Source organism: Hetaerina americana, unplaced genomic scaffold, assembly GCF_022747635.1.
Source record: "Hetaerina americana unplaced genomic scaffold, ioHetAmer1.1.p SCAF_3, whole genome shotgun sequence".
NCBI classification, from domain to species: Eukaryota; Metazoa; Arthropoda; class Insecta; order Odonata; family Calopterygidae; genus Hetaerina; species Hetaerina americana.
In genome coordinates, this window is record NW_027286874.1 from 97,166,827 (window position 1) to 97,188,061 (window position 21,235).

Consider the following 21,235-nt stretch of genomic DNA (forward strand, 5'->3'; position numbering starts at 1 on the left):
GCTTACGGGATAAACTGATAAGTGACCAGAGAGAAAATTTTTAAACTTTAATTTACATAGACTCCCATCTTAATACATTGATTTTTAAATTATTCAGACTTGAATAGTATTTTTCAAGCCCTGGAAAATATAATTCAAATATTGAATATTTATTACGTAAGGTTCTGTGGTATCCATTGAGGTTTTCAAAATCTGCAGTAGGATTGGAATGTGGTGTATAAAAACTGAACAAAAACATTCCATGAGAAAATTGGGATAGGCTATCCGGCCAAACAATATTTTGACATGGGAGGCCACAATCCCTCATAATACTTATGGTTCCACGCATTGGCTCCCGAGCGATCCGTTTGAAGTGAGGGCTCCATAAAGACGAGAAACAAAAGCGGAAATTGGCCACCGATCCGTGGCAGGCAAACAGGATAAAACGTTGCTTTCCTTATGCCCCTGTAAATCAATCCCAATAAAGTGATTGACGGAATACATTTGCGTGCGTTCTGCTTAGAGAAGGGGGAGGGGCGGCATTGGAACGAGCAATGGTAGGTATATAACTTGGCTCCAAAACGTACGTCGGGAGGGAGTGGAGGGAAGGCCGGGGAGAGGAAGCGGTCGGTCGGTGGAATCGGAGTGGGTAGGCATCAGAGAGAGAAAGGAAAGAAAAAAAATCAAAACAATGGTTCTCAAAGAGAGGGGCATGAGAAGCGGCGAACGCTGCTTGTTTGATGCGAGCGTGGAATGCGGTGCGGGAGATAGATCCGGGGAAGTGGGGAGCGGAGCCGGGAGGGGATTGGGGTGGGGAGGAGGGCCGATTGGAGGAGGGATGGTGGGGTGGCGGCAGAGAGGGGCGTCGGAATGAAGGGTGGAGGCCCCCGTGCGGGACGGGACGCAACCGCGGCCCACGGCGTCACTTGCGTCAGCGTGGCCGTGACGCGAGACTGCCGACGTCCTCGTAAATTCATCGCCGTTTGCCGTCGCCACGGACCCGGTCTCGCAAAAAAGTACGTCGCCTGCACACTCAGATCAACAAGACTGAGAGATGAGTGACCGGCTAAAAAAATTGGCGCTTTGACGGAAAATAGGAGGCGAGGGAGGAAGCGGGTAATGGGAGGACTGGTCCTTAAGACGGTAGATATTCTCTGAATTCCTCGCTAAGGGAGGAAGGCAAGGTAAAGTGGTAAACTTTGAACGGCAGCATGAGCGTCGAATACAATTTGAGTACGGAACGGACGCCGATGCATTCCTTGCAAGTGGATTGATCTATCATTTTATGTCTTACAAGACATGTAAATATAAAGACCTTTTCGTTCTCCTCAAATCCAATTGTTAGTAAAAATGTAAATGAGGTCATACAGAATAGAATTACCAGCGAGCTAATTGCGAGTATGACAAGTAGGTTCAGGAATTTATAGTTTTTAAACTACAGGCAAAACTAAAAAATGAAATTTTAAGAATTAGATAATTATTCTCATTTAAAACGCATTGTTGAATGAAATGAGTATAGCAATGCATCAAAAATAATCAGAAAACACATTAGGTGTTTCATAGAAAATAATATATTTAGATTTATTTACACATGCGATGAAAGACGGCTGGCGTCTTGCCTGAAGTCACATGTGTATAGATGCATTAGTAAGGTTCAACAATAATTAATTGTTTCAGTTAGAATGCAATTATTATGCATAAAAAGTAGTTTCAACTTGGTTCGAAACAGTTCATCTATGTCTAACTTCATATATGATGATTATTTTAAAATACGTATGAAAGAAAAGAATGATATATTGAACCACTGAACATATTTATCTTCTCTTGATGTGTAGCATATCAGCCTAACTTGCATTATCTAGTATTTTTTTTAAGTTGGTAACGCAGAAAATTGAAGTTTACCAATCGGGCACAAAGATCTCAGAAAACAGCACCCAACTTATCGGGCGAACTTCATCCTGGGATACAAGAAGAGAATAGATTTCTTGGTGCAGCCCCATTGCATTGCGATAGTAAATCATTGTCAATAGTTCAGGCCGTCGGCACAGGAGCGCAGGTTCCCGGTTGCAGTCTACCCCCGCCGAGGGTCTCCCTCTTCACCCCGAACGCTCTGCCGATAACCGTCCGATTCGGGGACACCGTCTTCATCCCCTTCGCATACCGCGATTGGCAAGCATCTCCTTTGCATCGCTGACATTCCCCTTCTCCTTCTCCTAATCTTCCCCTTCTTTGCCCAATCGGCATTTAGGGATCGCTCTCCCGCTCCCCCCGCGCGTCCACCATACCCCTAACTCAACCATCTTTGCGAAGATTTCAGTCCCAAGGTAGAAGCCGCCTTTCTCGGAGGCTATCCCCGACGAGACATCGGCTGCAGGCCGGCGTTTCGAAGAACAAAAGCTCGGCGTCATTGGCCATCGACGATAGGCGACTACGTGATGGAAATGTGAATTTTATTTGCGTCTCCACCTAGAATCATTGGTCGTTTTTTACCTGCGGATCGAGGTAAGAGCATTAAAGGTGGAGCGGTAGGAGGATTCAAAAGATTTATTCCCGACAGTCGTGTTTGATTAGACACTGCGGTGTGTCTGCGTCAAAACTGGGCTGTGCATGCGTTGATTGGCCGGAACGCTTTGAAGCATTCGCATATCAAGTTATATTTCATGAGACGAGGCTCAATCGTTGGACTCTCTAAACCCTCTTCCATGGATGGGGTGTACAGAAGTCTAATGAAAATACGTACTTAGCTCAAAAATCACTACTTTTAATTCAAATTTTTCAAAGTTAAATTTCATAGAGATATAACTACTAGACGATTCTCCAGGAGGTTCCTTTTGATTTTAAGACTTGCATATCACCTAAACACTTCATTTTGTTAAAACTAAATAAAAAATCAAATGATATTGCTACCTAGTAAAGGTCATTTTTCATAATTCAAGGGCTTTGAGGTAATTTGATTCTGCAAATTGAAAATATAGGCATCGATATGTTAAAATTTTCTCTCGGAGCGATTGAGTCGAAGTTTTTAATAAGATTTAGGGATATCAAGAAGTCTCAATATAAAAACACAAATAAGGAGGAAAGCTTAAAATTTGAGCATCAATTGATTTTATTTCACTCTATTGGAGTGACCTTAGTCATCGATTTGGACTTAAATATACTTTTTTTGGCTAGAAAATGGGTTCATAAGAGAGTGCCGGTTTTAGCAAAGCTGAATTCTCAATCTGACTGTAATGAGCAGTTATTGCCACTGCAAAAGCTTGGCAAATTGCCAGCTGTTCCATGCAGCCAGTCAGTGTAATCGAGCAACATTCTTATCCGTTCACCTCGAGCTCAAAAGATATGGAGTTGAATACGGAACGATTTGGGTGACCGATGACGTGGAAACACCGCAAGTGGTAGAGAGACATCTCTTTAACTAAGTTGCCCAGATGTGATGAATACCAATCCGAGTGCATCGAGCCGCCTCTAAATTCTAGAAGGAATCGTAAGCACCACAGTGCGTTGGCTTAGCGCATCGCTTTGGAACCGGTCATTCCACAGGCGAAGAAGAAACGAAATGCCCCCAACTCCTCCGGTTTGCTGAGCTCACAAATATCATCGGGGGTTGAAGGGACTTGCTTCATTCCCTTCGTCGGAGGTAGTGTCACGGAGCCTTGTGGCCCGCGTTGCGAAGGGAGGGCGCGGCCGGTGAATGGCGCGAGGGGCTCCGGTGGGGACGAGGACTCACGCGGGGTAGCAAGAAAATGAGGGGTCGGCGGGGCAGGGAGGCAGAGAGAACGGGGTGTAACGGTGTGTGCGAGGCGATAGGATCGGGGGTTTGTCGCGGGTCGATTAACTTGGTGCGTGTTCATTGCCACGCGATCAGGAACGCTGATGACCGCAGGGGGTTTGTAGGTAATTGTATCGCCAGTGCAAGCGGTGCGCTCCCGGAGTAACCGACTCGTTTGGTTAAATGGGAATTTATTTTATGTCGCCCGTCCTCGACAAAAGTTTAAGCCACCTACTCTTTCATATCTACATTGAAACATACACGCTAAAAAGTCCGAAAGAGTTTCGAGACGTTGGAAAATCATCACCCGCTGTATGTAATTCCTAATGTATGCATCATATGACTCTAATTGATAAACAACTAACAGCTAAATGTGATAATAACATCTAAATGAAATACAATGATGAAAATAGAATAGGAACGAGAAATTAATCCCAATAAAAATAAATTGACAAATCACGATTGCCTAAAAAGAATCCAGTACCAGAATGCTTATTGAACTACGTGCTCCATATCTGCCACACGCATCATGTTTTCTGTCATAATGCAAATAGAGTCCGATCAAGAAGCATGGAAAGTAATAATGGCAACTTTAAAATTCTATACTCGGGAAAAATACCGGCTGGTGTCCTAGAACGATAGAAAAATGCCCACCTGATTCTTCGTCATGGAATGAGTTGCCTTCGAAGAAGACATGACTAGAATCTCCAGTAGAGTAGGGAATAGGTCAGCTGGCCAGGGAAAGATATGAGAAGAAAATAAATAGAAATCCTTCGAATAGAAACTGCTGACATTTGAACTCGGCACAATTCGTTACGCGGCCTGAGGGCGTTCTCTGATTGGCTGAAGCCCATCGTGACCGCCGACGCCGCTTTGAGTTATGGCGCCTTCACCCTTCGCTCGCACTGGGATGAAAGGGGATGGGCAGGGAACGAAGGGGATGACGGGAATGGAAAAGAGGTGGAAGTAAGGTGGAGGGGGATAGGAGAGAGTGGAAGGTGATGAGGAGAATGTGTTTCGAGTCGGGTGGATTGTCAAGCGGACGGAGGTTGAGTAACACGGCGGAGAGGGGAGCGACGTGGGGGAGATAAAGTGAGTGTTAGCCGAGAGTTTGAGCGTGGAGCAGGGTGGAGGGCGATAGGAAGGCGGGTATGGGAAGACGAAAGGAACGCTGAGTCATATGGGTGGAGAGTGAATCGGGTTAACTAATGAAAGCAAAGAAAGAAGCAAATGTTTTCATTTAAATGTTCTGTCAGAGAACAACTGAAGGAAATACAACTAATTTCTAATCCTAAAAAAATAATTTCACAGTTACTGTAAATCGAAGGAGAAAAGCCAGGAATTAGCGTCACCAGGTTATAATTGCTGGTCAATGATAATCCATCATAATATCTCAAATTTGATGAAAGTTTTTGGATTGAAAAACTTTTGGCCTTCAAACATTTACGCTCGATTACGAAATATCCCAACACACGTGTTTATTAGATGTTAATTACCTCAACACGTAGTGAAGGATTTAGAAAAGGAACGTTACCATACTTCATTGATTTCAAGTGGTTAATTTGATTTCATATATCTGGGGATGGCATTGAGCAATAGGTAAGTATTTAAATTTTCGGTGGTACAAACGATTACCATGGAATGGATTTCAGTAACAATGGAAGCGTTTTCTCAGGAAACGTTGCCAACCATGGAAAATATTTTATCTTGACCAAAAGAGTAATTTTATCCAAATGAAATAAATAATAGCTTAGAGCTCTCAAAATTTTACAATAGGTTATGAGAAGAAAGATTTTAAAAATTCCCGATTTGTACAAAATATATATAAGTTTTAATGTGACCATAATGTATTAAAAATATATTTTTACCTAAAAAACGGGAGATATTACCAAATAATTTAGAAATGTTTAAATGAGTCCATAAGCCTTCAAAAATTCCAAGAACAAAATTGAGAATTATATTTTCACAAAATTCACATATAAATCAGAATTCAGGGAATAATATAAAACCCATTTGGTGAAACTGGTAACTATTTGAGAGAAATCAATCGTGTGATCAAAATGTAAAGTACCTAACCCTGATATTTTAAGAATCATAGGTGTATAATCTGATTCCTTAAGTACCACTGGATTGATTTGTCTTGGATAGGTTAACAGGATTGTCTCTCGAGATAATGGGTGGTCTCGGAGTTAAAATAAGAGCTAAATGATCAACTGAGAATAGGAGAAAGAGAGTACAGTGAGATTGCTTGGATGGAGGTAGCTGAAATGTGAAGCATTGGGTGTCGAGGATGGAGGAGATGGCGTGTATGATGGGGGTTAGAAATTGAAGTAAAAGGGTGTGGCTGCGAGGAGTGGGAGTTAGGGAAGGAGGGGAAGAGAGTGATGTGGATGGTGGAAGATAGTTGGAAGGCGGTGCGAAAGAGAGAAGAGGCAGAATGCATGTCTTGGAGGAAATCATGGGTTTCTCCAGTAGTTCATATTGTGCTCCTACCAGCCCAATCGTTATATATTCAAACCCGTGTCTAAGATAGACGTGTTCTCGTGCAATCGCAGCATAGCAGAATACGAAGGATATTGCGAAACAAGACCTTCAGTCTAATGAGCTTGAGTAACCAATTATGAATATTATAAATATTTTCCTCTGGCAGAAGAAAAGGGAAATTTGTAAAAACAATTTGAAATTAAATGATATAGTAGCTGACAAGATATAAACGTTAAATAGAAAAATATTCAATCAAAACTTTCTTCTAATAACTACTGTCTATTCATCCTGAGAATACTTTCACAATGAAGGTTAAAGAGAAAATTTGATATTAATTAAGTTGAAGGTCATAACGGAAACATAGCTAAATTAATACATTTAGGGAATTAATTACATCACAGTTATAGAGTGATGAAAGAAATGTTTCTCTTGGCAATGATAGAAATTATTGATCTGAGTTTTAATGTTATTCTTGTGGAAAATTGTAAATTCTTATTTCTAATTGATCCTGCCTGGTATGTACTACCGATGAGATAGAGTAAGGTCCAATTGGAAGGCCATGACGAGTGTTTTCCTCAATTCATTCACTTGTATTGATATTCGATCCCATTACAAGTTTTACCTCGTGCCAATTTCAGGCCATGCAATCATGAAAAGGAACCCTTCAGCAATTTGAAGCAAAAGTTTACCTCCTCAAGCAATGATGCGTGAGCAAGAATTTTCAAGCATGAATGATAGCCATTTCCCAAAAATTCTGATGTGTCACGATTTATGGCTTCCCCGACGAAGATGAACAGTCCGGAATCACCGGCGTCGTCCGCTAAAGAGAACTCTCTTTTTATAGAGGATCAACGCAAATTATAAAGGCGTAAATCCCCATCCTCGAAATTGTAATCATGCCTTCACGAGAAATAACTCCCATAAAACAAAAACATATACGAAACGGATCGAAGGTGAACGAGATGGGGGCCAGATGGGTAAAGAGGGGTTGGGCTGGGAGGGAAACGGCGGTGCCTTGCACCGTAAGGCACGAACTTTTGACCGAAGCACACCCCTAGGAAGAGGGAGGCTTTTTAAGGGAGGGAGAGGCCCCAAGTGGGGAAGAGGAGAAGACTTTTAAAAATTGGTTCAAACGTTTGCGTTTCCATTGACTACGCCCAGTGAGGGGGATAATGAAGGCGAGATTGCGGGGAAGGGCGGCCCCGATGCCTGCTATTACTGGATGAGGGTGGACGAGGGCGGCCGGAGGGGGGTGGGGTGTTGGGAGAAGGGTTAGCCGTGGCGGCGGAGGCAAGTGTGAGGCGGCATCGAAATGAGGGGAGGGGGGCCGAGGGAGGAGGAAGTGCCCGCGGTGGAGCAGAAGACGAGCGGCAGCATGGAAGGGAGTCCGGGTAGGGAGGGAGGAGATGAGGAATGATATTCGAGAGAGTAAAAAGGCGAGCCAGTTAGAGGGAACACAAAGATTGGGAGGGAGAGGCGGCGTAGGGTGATGATCGAGGTTATACGCGTCCCTGCCCGCAAGGATACGTCTCCGAGCCGAAAGAGAGGTTTCTCCGTGATGGCAAGGGGGGAGAAGCGAGGCGAGAGTTTAGGTGGTTAAGGGGGGTTGGGAGGGGGCGAGGAGGACGTAAGAGGGAGAGGGAGGAGGGATTTCTCTGTCTCTCACAAAACGGCCGTAAATCAGTCATAAAGAATCTGATTAATGGACCCAGGTAGAAAATCTCCGCTGCAAACTGATAGACAGGCTACAGGTCCGACTTAAATTGCTTTTGGGTGGAGCTAAATGCGAGAAAGCGAAGGCGCGGGGGGGAAGGGGTTGCTGAAGCATACGTGGAGGGAAGGTATGAGGGTTGAAGAGTGGGCAGGAGGCTGACAGGGTGAGGTGCCTCTCGCCGGGCGATTCCCGTGAAAAAGTGGGTGGAATTAGAGGGGTCCGGTGAGGTGGGCGGTAGAGGAAGGGGAGGGCGGATGGATGGGGGTGGAGCGTGTTTTAGGCACGGTTAGGGAGGATTTGTGGCTCGGAATTGACCGGCGCGCGTCGAATGCGGGAGATTTCTTGGCGCAGAGGAGGACTCTCTTCGATGGGGGGAGAGAAGGTACGACCAGGGAGTCGGAGGGAAGCGGATGAAAAGGGACAGGGGAGAGGAAAGGAGGGAAGAAAGAGCTGGGAGGGCTTGGGAAGGGATGATGGAGGTGAAAGGGTGAGAAGATGATGGTGGGCGAAGATGGCTGGACAGGTGGCAGTGAGTTGGATATAATGGGGACGAAATGAATGCTCCGACGGGCCTCTTCCCCAGGTGGGAGGGAAGACTGGAGGCCGAGCCTCGTGTTGGGAGGATGACGTAGGAATCTAACTGCAGGAAAACAAAAGGCAATCGTCAATAGACACACTCGAGGCAGGCTGATCTAGACAAGACCTCTCCACTATGCTCTCTCGGTTGCCCAACCTCGGTGGAAAATCGGGGACTGTTGTCTGACCCAAGTTGAAGTAAATGACAGGTTTACGGTTGAGATCCATTCTCTGCGACCACACAAGATTTACGAGCACCTGAGCAAAAGTATCAAATCGCGGACAAGGAAATCACATTCCCGTTAAGGCCCTCTGGTAATAGTTGTTATTCATCGAGGTTAACAATAGAAAGTTTATGTACATGTACATATTGTCATCTAACCTTATTCTATTAATCAGAGATACTTAGTGAAGTCTCTACCAGGGAAATTTTATCTCATTGGTCATATCAAATACATTTCAAATGGTTGTAAGTTAACGCATTAATAATAATAAATGTTAATTAGCCATTCTAGTTTAGGTATTTATTTTGGAAATTAAATAGCTCCCTGGTGATTAATAAGAATTTGGGCCTCTGCCCCTCCAACGATCACTCTTTTTCTTATTACAATAAAGTGGTTAGAGCTATTTTACCTTTATGCAACCGAAAATGTTGAATGGGAAGGTTTACCGGATGAAAAATCATGGCAAGACCTGAAGAAGTGTCTCTTACCTGTAAAAGATGAAATATAAATTAAGACAAAGCACACAAGGCAAAATTATTTTCATGTAAATAAATGTATCATGTACAATAGAACATTTCTAAACAAAATACTTTGATAGACAATTTTCATCTTTATATTAGCAGTACAAATTAAGAGATTCGCATTTAATAATAATTCTGGTCCTCCTAAGTACAGCAGTTATGGCCAAACAGCATGAAAATAATTGCAAATTGAAAACTTCAATTCACATGTTGCGAAAAAATATCTTAGCTGACGCAATGAAGGTATTACTTTCGACATTCTTTATAACATAAGTATATTGTACATAATTAAATTCAGATTTTAGAGTAATTTAAACATAAGAGCCAGGGATCGATTGGTGAAGAATTTAATTGAGTATGCTAAATGAATGTAATTGGCCGTTGTAAGTGTAGGATTTTGCCACCCATTGCTGCTGCATCCTGGATGAAAATGGTAGAAAATACTTTTCAAGCAAAAATGCGATTGAAAATGTTAGAGAACTATATTCATAAATATGGTAAATATATTAAGATGTAACATAAATGTAATAATAATTCAATATTTCGGTTTTATAAATATATACTATTAAATTTTTATTAATATAAACTATTTACGAATGGGATATACATGCATAACATAATGTGGAGCGAAAGAGAGCAATAGCAATAAATTACAGCAAAACAATAAAACAGTTTCTGGCGTCTCTATGTGGAAAATATTCATATCGAACTTAATATTAAACCATTTGACTTTTCCGCATAGAAAACATTTCTATGTGGAAAAGCCAAGTGGTTTAATATCAAGTTGAATTACATCAAAACTGTAAAATTGAGGGAAAAGAGGAATAAAGCCATGAGAGTCGTCTCATATGGATAATTGCATTTTATTTCTTAATTTACCATTGCAAAAAATACGAGGAATAAATCGTAATATGAGGGATATTTTTCTCGCCGAGTAACGGAAGGTTCGGAGGGCGATGTTAAGGAAAAGAGACGAAAAAGACAAAACTGTTAAAAACTGAAATTGACATTTTTGTGAAACTAAGTCCTCTATTGAGAGAAATACTAAATAAAAAATAAACTCCCGGGATACTACCTGAGCGAAAACATTTTTGCGATACCAAAACTCAGCGTTCTGTTTATCCCCTTCTCGTTTTTGTTTTATCTTTGCCATTTTATTCTCAAACTTAAACATAAAGAAATAGGTAGCTATCATGGAAAGGAAACAGGAAAAACTCGTTTTAGTATCTTTAAGCTATCGGAAATTGGATGCATGCTCTACTTTACGCAAACCGCAGGTCCACTCCTCCGTAAAGACCCACGGCCTATAGAATACGCGCAGAGCGGGAAATTTATGACACTCCTGTAAAGAGAATTCTCCCAGATTTTCCACCAACTTCGCATCGATTCTTCTCTTCGCATCGATTGAGCTGAATCGCAGCAAATCGACTCCCGAACTACTTGAACTCCCCAATGAGTAAAAGCGACACCAGAGACACCCAACGGCATGGCGCCAAAATAACGGAGGGACTTCCTTGAGAGACGATGAGGGGCGGCAGTCATTTGGAAAAGGAAGGAAAGATAAGGAGGACGTGTTTCGGTAAGGCTCGCCGACAGCAGCGCTTTATAAGCTATAAAGAATCCAACTGCTGGGATGGGAGGGAAGAAAGGGGGGGCACATATTTGGGTTGGGGATGGGACGAAATGACGAGGTGTTAAGCACGCAAGACACTCGGATGGCTCGGAATAAATCCTCCGCATCGCCATGGACGGCCGAAAGGGTTATGTGCCGCGCGGAAGAGGGGAGGCAGAAGATGGAGAGAGAGAGAGGGAAACGGGTTGGAAGGAGAGGTGAAGATCTGGCAAAAAAAACGCCCTTAAAATCCCAAGACATGAGATTGGGAGAAATCGCGCCGCAAAGATCAAAGGGAGGCCCACCGCGATTGCGGATAGAAAGCGAGAGAAACACTGTGAATGCTCATGGAATCGAGCAGAAAAAAGCGTGAATTAAACTCAGATAATTGCCGGAGTCTATGCCTGATAGCAAGGCTAAAAAAGAATGCAAGTCTAATCAGTGGCCGGCACCTATTCATTATTGAAAAGTGTTAAAGAGGCAAAGATTTTTATAATTATGGGACTCGTGATTAAGGTAGTTACTTTTCGTGAATAATAGTTATTACTCTCCCAAAAATCCTGATCTTATATCTTTACGAATTACCTTTTAATCTAATCATCAAATTCTCCCTTTTCCGATAGAGTTGCGACTGTACTTTGTAACGGTTGTATTTCATTTAAAAATGTCACTTAATTTGATGGAAGCTGCTCCAAGGGCAATAATATTTTGCTTTGAATTACCTATTCATATAATTACACGTACGTGAATTTATTTTCTGTTGAATATCCATTACACCTCGCTTTACCATGGGAAACGGATGAGTACTTATAACTAACACACATTCGTAAAGAATGATATTTTAGAGGATAAGATGCACTACAGACATTGAAATAATCCCCGGAAACTGATGAATATTCATAATTACGCAGATTATAAAGCAAGTGTACCTCATCGGTTGTTTAAATCTCCTTAATCCTTATGTCTCAATTTCCTTCATCCCCTATCTTATGAACTCAAATGCAACAGGATTTTCAGTTCGACAAACAGTATTATTATATTAAAATGTTACAAATGTTTCTTAAGATACGAACTGCTTTCGACCTGGTTTGGCATGACACTACTTATGTCCCATTTCGTAATCTCCGCGGCAGCCAACTCTAGATTAGATTTCAATAAGAACCGAAATATCATTTTTGTTTTTACATGTTAAATCATTATGTGGACATTTTGTTATTCAAAATTAATGATAATATATTAAGGATTATTATAATGCTTTCTGACACTAATTAAAAATGAAGATTTAAGTCATGTAGTTATTTAAATGCATGCCTGATGGAAACTATGTTAATTTGAGCGTAACTGTGCGAAAATGGGATATTCTGATATACTAGGGTCATCCGGAAAGTAGTACCCGTTCGTGAAATAAAGACACAAAAGTAAATATTAACAAACATAAAAAATTTTATTTGAAAGAGGATACTTTAAACTACTTCTCAACATAATCTCCAAGCAAATTAAGGCATTTGTCATAACGTGTGACAAGTTTCTGTATTCCTGCTGCATAGTCCTTCGCCGCCAGCTCATTGAGATACGCGAGGGACCCATCTTGCACAAATTGTTGCATAATGCAGATGGTGTTTAACAATTTCATGAACAATTGTTCGAGAAACATTGGGAAAATGCTCACAGATGTCATCAATTGTGACGCGCCGATCGTTCCTCACGAATTCGTCAACTGAGCTCACCAGTTGGTCTGTAATGACAGACGGTCTCCCCGAACGCTCATCGTCGTGTGTGTTCCCCCTCCCCATGTTGAAGTTGCGACACCACCGCCGAACAGACGACTCGTCCATTACATTGTCTCCATACACCTCCTTTAATTGGCGATGAATATCACATGGGCGAACGTTTCTTGCATTGAGGAATTTAATCACTGCCCTCACTTCACAACTGGCGGCGTTCTCAATTTTTTTAAACATTGTAAACAATCACAGAAACAACACAGGCAATGCTAGCGTCACGCAACTTGGCTCAGAGAAGGCAGACAAGCCACTGAAGCTATCTGACCTCGTCCAGCGGCTACTCGCGTCGTCAGCACTTCATGCGGCACGAACGGGTACTACTTTCCGGATGACCCTCGTATAATAGGCCTTTCCAAAAACGCATGTTAAAAAATCAATGAGTTTGACTGAAGGGTACGTTGTTGTTATGGGTAACCAAAAAAATAATATCATTTGCCCTCGATCTTCAGGTAGAGAAAATTGTAAAAACTGAATGAGTGATTGTAATTCGTCTCATCCCGTCGCGAATTTCTTGATGGCATCGTGCGATTGGAGACGGGTGAGGAAATAAGTTTGGATTGTGTGGGTGGGAGACAAAATCATTTCTGTGACTCTCAAAGACGCTTCAATGGTCGTTAATAAAATGAGAATTGAAGGATGGGGCCCAGGTGACGGTTAGAAAGTGTGCGTGGGGAGAGTTCGAGGGAAGAAGGAAGAGAGAAGCATTTTTGTGACTGTTCGTTGGGGGGGGGGGGGTTGGGTTAGGCAGGCGGAGGGGTGTGACGTGGGGATGGGCGAAGGGGAAGAGATGGTATCGCGGGGAACGCAGGAATGGGGCGAGGGGGGAGGGTCGTGAGGGAAGGGGTGAAGAGCGAGGAAAGCGGCCGTAAAACACGAGGCCGGACGATTTGTGCGGTTTTACGCCCCATTCATGGCTTCCTAAATGGGTGTCGGGAACCAAAACGTTTGGTAAATAAAACGACACACACGCGGAGCGATAGTGTTACGCGGAGTTTATTTTTTTTATCCTCTGCTCACTTTCCGTCCCATCGAAACTTTTCCCCCGATCCCTCCCTCTCTCTTGATTAACCTCCTCATATTCCCTCCCACAGGCACTCACGCCGCGAAGTACGCTGCGCTTCGGAGCGCGATCCCCGCGCCCGATTAGGCCTCTCGAGCGAGGAGCGGTCAGTTAATCCTTTCCTCTTCCAAGGGTCGCTTTGTCGTCGCATTTGACGAATTTTTAGAATTCCCTGTAACCAAAATTTTAAATCAAACATAAAATAGCACTTCATGTGCCAAGAATTTATGACACAGTATTTTTATGCCAATATTATACCATTATGAATGGTGCCTCATGGAAAGATATTTATTTTCTCAGCTTATTTTAGCGAATATTTTTGTTTAATGATAGAGAATTGAAAAATCGCGGAACAAATATATTATAAGGTGGCTACTATTTTATAAGTTTTTGTCAGCTGAAAGGGCACTCGTGAATCATTTTTCTATTTGGTGAATATTATTTCTTTACAATGTTTTTGAAAATTATTGGCAAAAGACTAAAAATACTAAGATGCTCTGGCATAATATTTCCATTTTAGTAGAATATCAGTTTTCGAACTATGTATCCTTCTCCTGGATAATCAAGCTAAAAAGGGACATCTGGGCTTACTCCATCTTTAATTCAATTCCTTAGATTTTAAAAAATTCTAAAAACTTCATTTTTTAGAAGAGCTACTCAGGTAAAATATTATTTTCACTGTCAAACCTTTTAAAAAGTTTATGCCCAAAATTACTTCGGAAGTTCATAACAGGGTATAGTATTCAATGAAAATACATTTTCTGTACTCGAGATGAATATCAAGAAGGGACCAAGGACAGATTTTGAGAAAACATAATATTTGGGTACAAACAGTTGCCGAGAAATAAAGATGCCAACAGATAGAGAACAAGGTGAAGAACTGGATTAAAAATTAATTTTGATTCCTGGAAGCAATTGATTACATGATATCAAATGAAGATCAAACGTAAAAATGTACGCTCTCCATATATAGAATTCATTCTAAATAATTAATATAAATTAATGCATGCAATTTTTTGAAATATAGGGTAGTAAAGGTGTAAATTTTTAAGTAGATACCATCTTTCTCAGAAATGTTTTGAGGAGAGATGAGTCACAACGTCATCAATTTATGTATTTTAGGAAAACGTGCATATTATCTGTAGCATTTAAAATATTTCTCGACGTAGGCATAGATTTTTCACAGGAGTATATAACTTTTCACAATATCGTAAAAATTAATAAGAAAATGCTTAAACAGGGAAGAATTAACTAGAGGTGAAGTGTATATTATTTTGTCACATGCGAATATACACTTGCTGCAAAAATAAATAATCATTCTGGATGGCTCAATATTTGGGCATACTATTGAGTAAAATTACAGGATGTTTATTCATTTTACTTTCATTTTACATTCATTTCATCCTTTCTTGGGGTTATTTATCTTCATATTTAGTATCCCTGGAAATAACTAATTCGCAGAATAACATTCTTTGCTATCATTGGATTAGATATTATATTGAACAAGAATTAGTGAAAGTAACGTCGATCATGACAGCTCCAGCTCACTCATCAGAAGAAAAACTTAAAATGATAGTGTGTATTTAAATTGCATATAAAAGATTCACCAATAGCAGGTGTATGTTACCATTCAATTTTCAGTGTAAACGAATTTCCACCGGAAATCGTTGATCAATGGTTTGAAAAAATTGTCGAATATTCTGCATTATCTAAGATGAAATAAACATTTTAATAAACTGTAATTAATTAATTTGGAATTCATTGCACGTGTTTTTAATAGCAAGTATACATATAATAATATACACGTAAATCATGATATTGCACCACAAGTAAAATAAAGCGTTAATGAAAATTTGAGCTAATGGATATGAGATTAAGGCATAGTCAACACACTGAAGGCTCAGTCTTCATAGGGGATCCACAAATTCTTTATATATAAATTTTAATAAGTACTCGCCATATTTTTAAAAAGTTTTACAAATATATTTTGACAATTTTAACAGTTTTTAGCTCTAAACGGACTTTGGGAGACATTTACGGTTATTTCCTATGAAAGGGGTAAACTGAGACTTAAACAAAATTTTAGCGAGTTAATCAAAGTTCATGAAAGAAACTAAATATCATATCCATTATATAGGGAAAGGAAAGTATATGAAAAAATCTCTGACACATTCTCCTCAACTGATGGCTAAGATTATTTGAAAAAATGTATCGTGATAGCAATACAAATGCGGTGGTTCTTAGGTGATGAATCCACACAAGATATTTACTAATATATTTCAGATCTCATGAAATTTATTTTAATAGGGCAATGAGAAGAGAGATTTGAATACTTTTTCAACACCACCTGGGTCCTAAAAATATCATTTTCATTCCTAACTGGCCATAACAGTAAAAATATAAAATAAAATATTCTCATAACTTGTTGTCAACGGTCATACAGGTTCAGAATAACAGCTGTCTAAAAGCCGTTCCATAATTTAAAAATTTAGATTTTAACGAGTTACTTCAATTAGGTAAGGGCATTTGTTTAATAGTCATGAATTCCATATTAATGAAAGAATTCCACAACCTACTTAACTTCACCTTCAATTTAATATTCGTCGGAGTCATTGAAATAAAATCTCTGTTGTAATTAAGTTCATAAAATCAATGGGTATCATAAAAAATGCTTATTATATATTTATACATATGAAAAAATCTCGTATTGCAGATTTTTAATGACTCGCAGAGCTTCACTTAAGAAATAAATCCTCTGCTGAACTAAAGGAAAAAAGAAATAAGGTAGATAATATGCCCCAAAACAAAATTAAATTCCTTTGCCTTTAAAAAATGGTAAAACCCGTAATTTGGATATATTTTGTGTTTTATAAGATGCTTAATTCATTAATCTGATATTTTATACCTGAAAATATATTTATGAGTAGAAAAACGTTGATTCTGAAAAAGTTGCTTTTCGTTGAAAAAGAACATATAAACAAATCCTTACGTTCCTTCCTTTTTGCTATAGTCTCCTATTAGTTCCGTGGAACTTCCAAGACTTCCAAGAGTTCCTGGTGGACCATGACCATAGGGCAGCTGCTAAACAAGCACATTTGTCGATGCGTCAAAAATAAATAATCAGCTAAATCTCTGCCGGGAGCTGGACAGTACGCGGTAAACTGTCCCTCATTTACCTCGCGCCCATTTTACGATTCCGACCACGGCGGCGGCATAGGCGGCCCGCGCGTCCGCAGCCGTATGCACATCCTCGCTTCACCATAACTCACCGCAGTCGCCGATCCCTTTGGCGGGAAGTCGAGCGCCTTCTGGCGGGGGGATCGGCCAGTTCGCGCACGTGCTTCCCGGCTTAGTATGGCGAGTTGTGCCATTGCGAAAAGGTCGTTCCGGAGGTCCCAAAGAGGGCCAGAGATAGGGATTGCAAAACAAAAACATTTCCCTTCAAATATAAAAACTGGATGAAATTTGAAGCTATCGAGAGAGGAGTTTTGTTTGTTTTGTAAGTGATTTGCCGTTGCGCATAATTCAGTTTTCTTATTTATTCTTGGGATGTGTACGTAACTTTTAGAAATATATGTCAATACACTGAGTAAAATCATATGGACTTATGTCTAAAATGTTTTCTCGTATCCAGAAAACAAATCGGTTTCTAAGCCATTTCAGCGCGTAACGAAGCGTACAAAATGAAGAATAAAAATACATTTTCCGGAAAGAGATAATTAGAATAATTTGGACATATTAGGTCAAAGTAAGGAGGTAGATTAAAAATATTGAACTAATTACGTCCTTGTTTTTATGATCTATATTAATTGCAGGCATTTAAACGTTAATTGGTATTTACTCCGCTTAGAAGCTACATTAAGGATTAATTATAATTTTTAATCATTTAATATACTAAAAAATACTATCATAAAGACGACAGGTAAATGTATCATATATACTTGAATTAATTTGGTATATTTGGATATTAATATCTTTTAGTGTTTCAGCACAGATGTCCCTTTCGATACTACAATTTTAACACGATCCTTTGAAAAATTAGAAAAATAGGGTACATAAAAAGGCGGTAATTATTTAAAGAAAGAAAAGAAAAGGCAAAGAAAAGGGAACATTAACATACTATAAAAACTTTATTTTTGCATTACAATTATAAGATAGAGTTACTTTTACAGGATCACTGTTCTTTTTCGAAAAATCACAATCCTGAACGAAAATGCAAGGCACATAAATAAAAATATTATGGTGAACGGAGATATTTCAATACACTTAAAGTCCGTGTTTCCCAATAGATGAAAATTACCAGTTCATTTATTAAAACTTGGTAAGTATTTTATCAGATCGTACCATAGTCAAAAGTGTTGAGCTGAAAGGTCAAGGAAAAATTCTTGAAATATATGTTAGATAGAACAACTAAAGTATAAACATATCACTCGACACACTTTCAGCTAAGAGTGAAGGAATAGGAACAAGGCTGAAACACCAAAGCATAGAATTGTGGAGCTTTCTCTTACCTTTAGAGGAGTTAACTGTAGGCGCTTTGTATCATTCACAACCTACCCGCTAGCATTTGTAGGTATTAATATTTATGCAACGAACTTGCCGTGCATATTCTTATGTTCGTGATATTCTGCTATGCACACAATGTATGATAACCAAATATTCTATAGCTTTCCGAGACCTCGTCTTTCGGCGCTTAGTTTGAAAACTTCCTCAATAAAATCACTCAAAAACACCAGAGATATTAGTGAAACTCACTATTCCACGACTCTCGGAGTCTTTTCTTTGTAAGCACGTGTACTGTTCACATCCGAGTCGTCTTCCTTCTTCTTTACTTCCAGGTTTGAGCCGAAATTGTCAGTTCCACTCATTCGAGTTCTGTTAATACTATGTATTTCACAAACGCGGCGGGAAAAGTATCACTCACTCACGTGGATAAACACATGAAGATCACACGGGCTAAAATACAAGCGATGTTTCTTACCTCTTCGACGACGGGAAAAGTTTCTCAACATATCGGATTTTTTGAACGTCCGATTAAAATAAATCCCTGAGCGATGCCACGTCCGTCAAATTTTTCCATAACGCCGTAAAATACGCGGAAAACAATGCAGCACGTCGCCATAAAATCCTCGGCAGCAATGATCGATTGACCGCCGAGGGACGAACGAAGCCCTTTCGCCTGCCGGGAGGGCGGTATCGCGGCTACACCGCACTCAAACATTTGCCGAGTGACAGTGTGTCCACATAGTTCACCCTTACTAACTGAAGATGGCAGCAAGCGCTGTGCGCCACGGGCGGAGAAAGACTGAACTGCGTTGTCCCTTCGGGACGTATGCCCGGCGATGGGAGGGAGGCGGGCGGAGTTATGGGAAGTGAACAGAGAGGGCGCGCAGAGAGTTATTATGAGCTGTTCGCTCGGAAGAGTGGTATACGGCCTGGGCCACAATGGGATGGCGACGAAAGGGAGCGGGGCTTAAATTCACTAAACAAGCGATAAAGCCCGGAGGAAAGACTATAAAATTAGGTTGTTGGAAAATTGAGGGACAAGCTTACCCTTCGCAGCTTTTAACGGGATAAGTTAATCATCAATGGTAGCAAATAGAGGAGTATTTCTTCATGTAACCAATCCAATGGCGCACTTAAAAATGAGACAATAAAGGTCTTTATAAAGGTAGAAAACAAGGGAAGGAAGAAAACTCTCCAACAGTAGAAACATTCCAAAAAACTAGTTTAAAAGCTTCAGAAAAAAATGAAGAATCCCGAATGCAATAAGGTACTTGTTGAACTATAATACGTTTACAACGAATTCACACCTTGTCTTTACAAGAAAGAAAGAAAAACGCCATCAGACGCAGAACGTGACGAAAAATAAAGCATAATTGCCGAAATTTCCAACAAAATGAACGCGTCAACGGTTTTCACGCATCATTGGTGCCAATCGGGAAGGGAAAACTCATCAGGTTAACTGATAGACCTTCTGAAAAACTTGAACACGGGACATAATGGAAGAAAGTGTTCTCTAATAGGAGTTTGGATGAGCCGTACAAGGTCATTGGGTGAAAAGCTGGAGAGGGGAGGAGTTTGGCTCGAAAGAGCAGCGTGCGGGGGTTGGGCTAGGGCCCTAAAAAGGGGGAAGAGCGGGGTTCGGGAGGCGGGGAACGCCTCAGCCCTCTCCCCCCAGGCTGCTCCTGCTCGGCTTGACGCGCGTCGTAGGGGAGGGTGGGGAGATGCTAATCGACCAATGCCAAGGAGGAGTGGGGATGAGCAGGAGAGGGCAATGAAGGTCTTTTTTGAACCGAGTAAAGGGGTCTGGGCACTCCGGACTCATCCATCGACAACTGTTTTAGATGGTAATTAAGGTTTACCGAGCAATCCGCAGCGGCGAGGAGTAATTTCGGTCTCATTTGAGACGGATGCATTACAACCCCTTTGGTGCCACTTTCAGCAGCTATTGCTCATCCCCCCAACCGACTATCCCTTAGTACCTTCTACCCTTTTGGAATTTTCCTTTACTTCTTCCCTTATTTCTCCGCGTGGACCTCAATTACGGTGGCCTACGCTGTACTCTTCATGAGGGTTGGCGGTGGTCGTTGAATGGGAATAAAGGGCACGTAAAAGGATTAATTACCCAGCTGCTGCGACAGCCTCACCTCTCACCCTTTTTGCAGACTCCTCCCTTGCCCCTCTTCCCTGGTCCTTCGTCTTCAGGTCCCATCTCCTCCCCCCCCCCAACACAGTGGGTGACCGCTGTGAGTACCGTCCGTCAAGCGACGCGGAAAGCTGCCGGCTAACACGATTTATGGTCTCCGATGGGACGAGTGTGTGAAGGCAACCATTTTCATGTTCGTACGAGGCACCAGATGTGCTTATTTTCCGGTGAAGCAGGAAGAAATGCCGACTCGTGGGGATTTGACTTACGGGCAACTGGTTAAAAATATTTTTATTTTACTCCGACTTCTTGCGGGATGAGGAATATACGAAAGTAACTTTACGTGGTATTAGAAGCCGTGGAATTAATATTGATATTAATATTGATATTAGGAAAAAAGAACAGTGTTGTATATTCACCCCAGGACAAATAGATAATTTTTGATCAATTCAAAAGTCAATATTATGGCACACTCAATATTTTACATAACAGTATTTATTAATGATCATAATAATCAAAACATCACATCGTTATTGATAACGTGTGATCTGAATGGTTGAATTTTTTTTGTGGCTTACAAAAATATGGGATATTAAGTGTCAATATTATTTTCATTTTGAACTTAGGCCAACGGAGGAAGCTATAGCTATCATAATTTAGATTTTGAGGAGGTTAATTTTAAAAATTTCATTGTAAATAAATAAGTTGCTCTGTTCAGGTTAATGAAAAAACATATCGGTATTCCGATAATTTATTTAAAAACCATGTGTCCATGTTGATATCCCATTATTTTTAGGCGTCATGCACGTAGCCTCGATCAAGGATTTCCCTACTTTTTCTTTGAATTAGGTGATTTGAGTTAC

General features: G+C 40.7%; 1 protein-coding gene across 1 annotated transcript in view; it reads right to left on the minus strand.

The window, feature by feature from the left end:
* Window positions 1–18,250, minus strand: part of LOC139690513 (homeotic protein antennapedia-like) — a 306,567-nt gene extending 288,317 nt beyond the window's left edge. Inside the window, exon 1 of the mRNA XM_071587972.1 lies at window positions 18,235–18,250. The gene's annotated coding sequence lies outside the window, so the exon portion shown is untranslated. The remainder of the gene's footprint in view (window positions 1–18,234) is intronic.
* Between the last annotated feature and the right edge of the window lie 2,985 nt (window positions 18,251–21,235).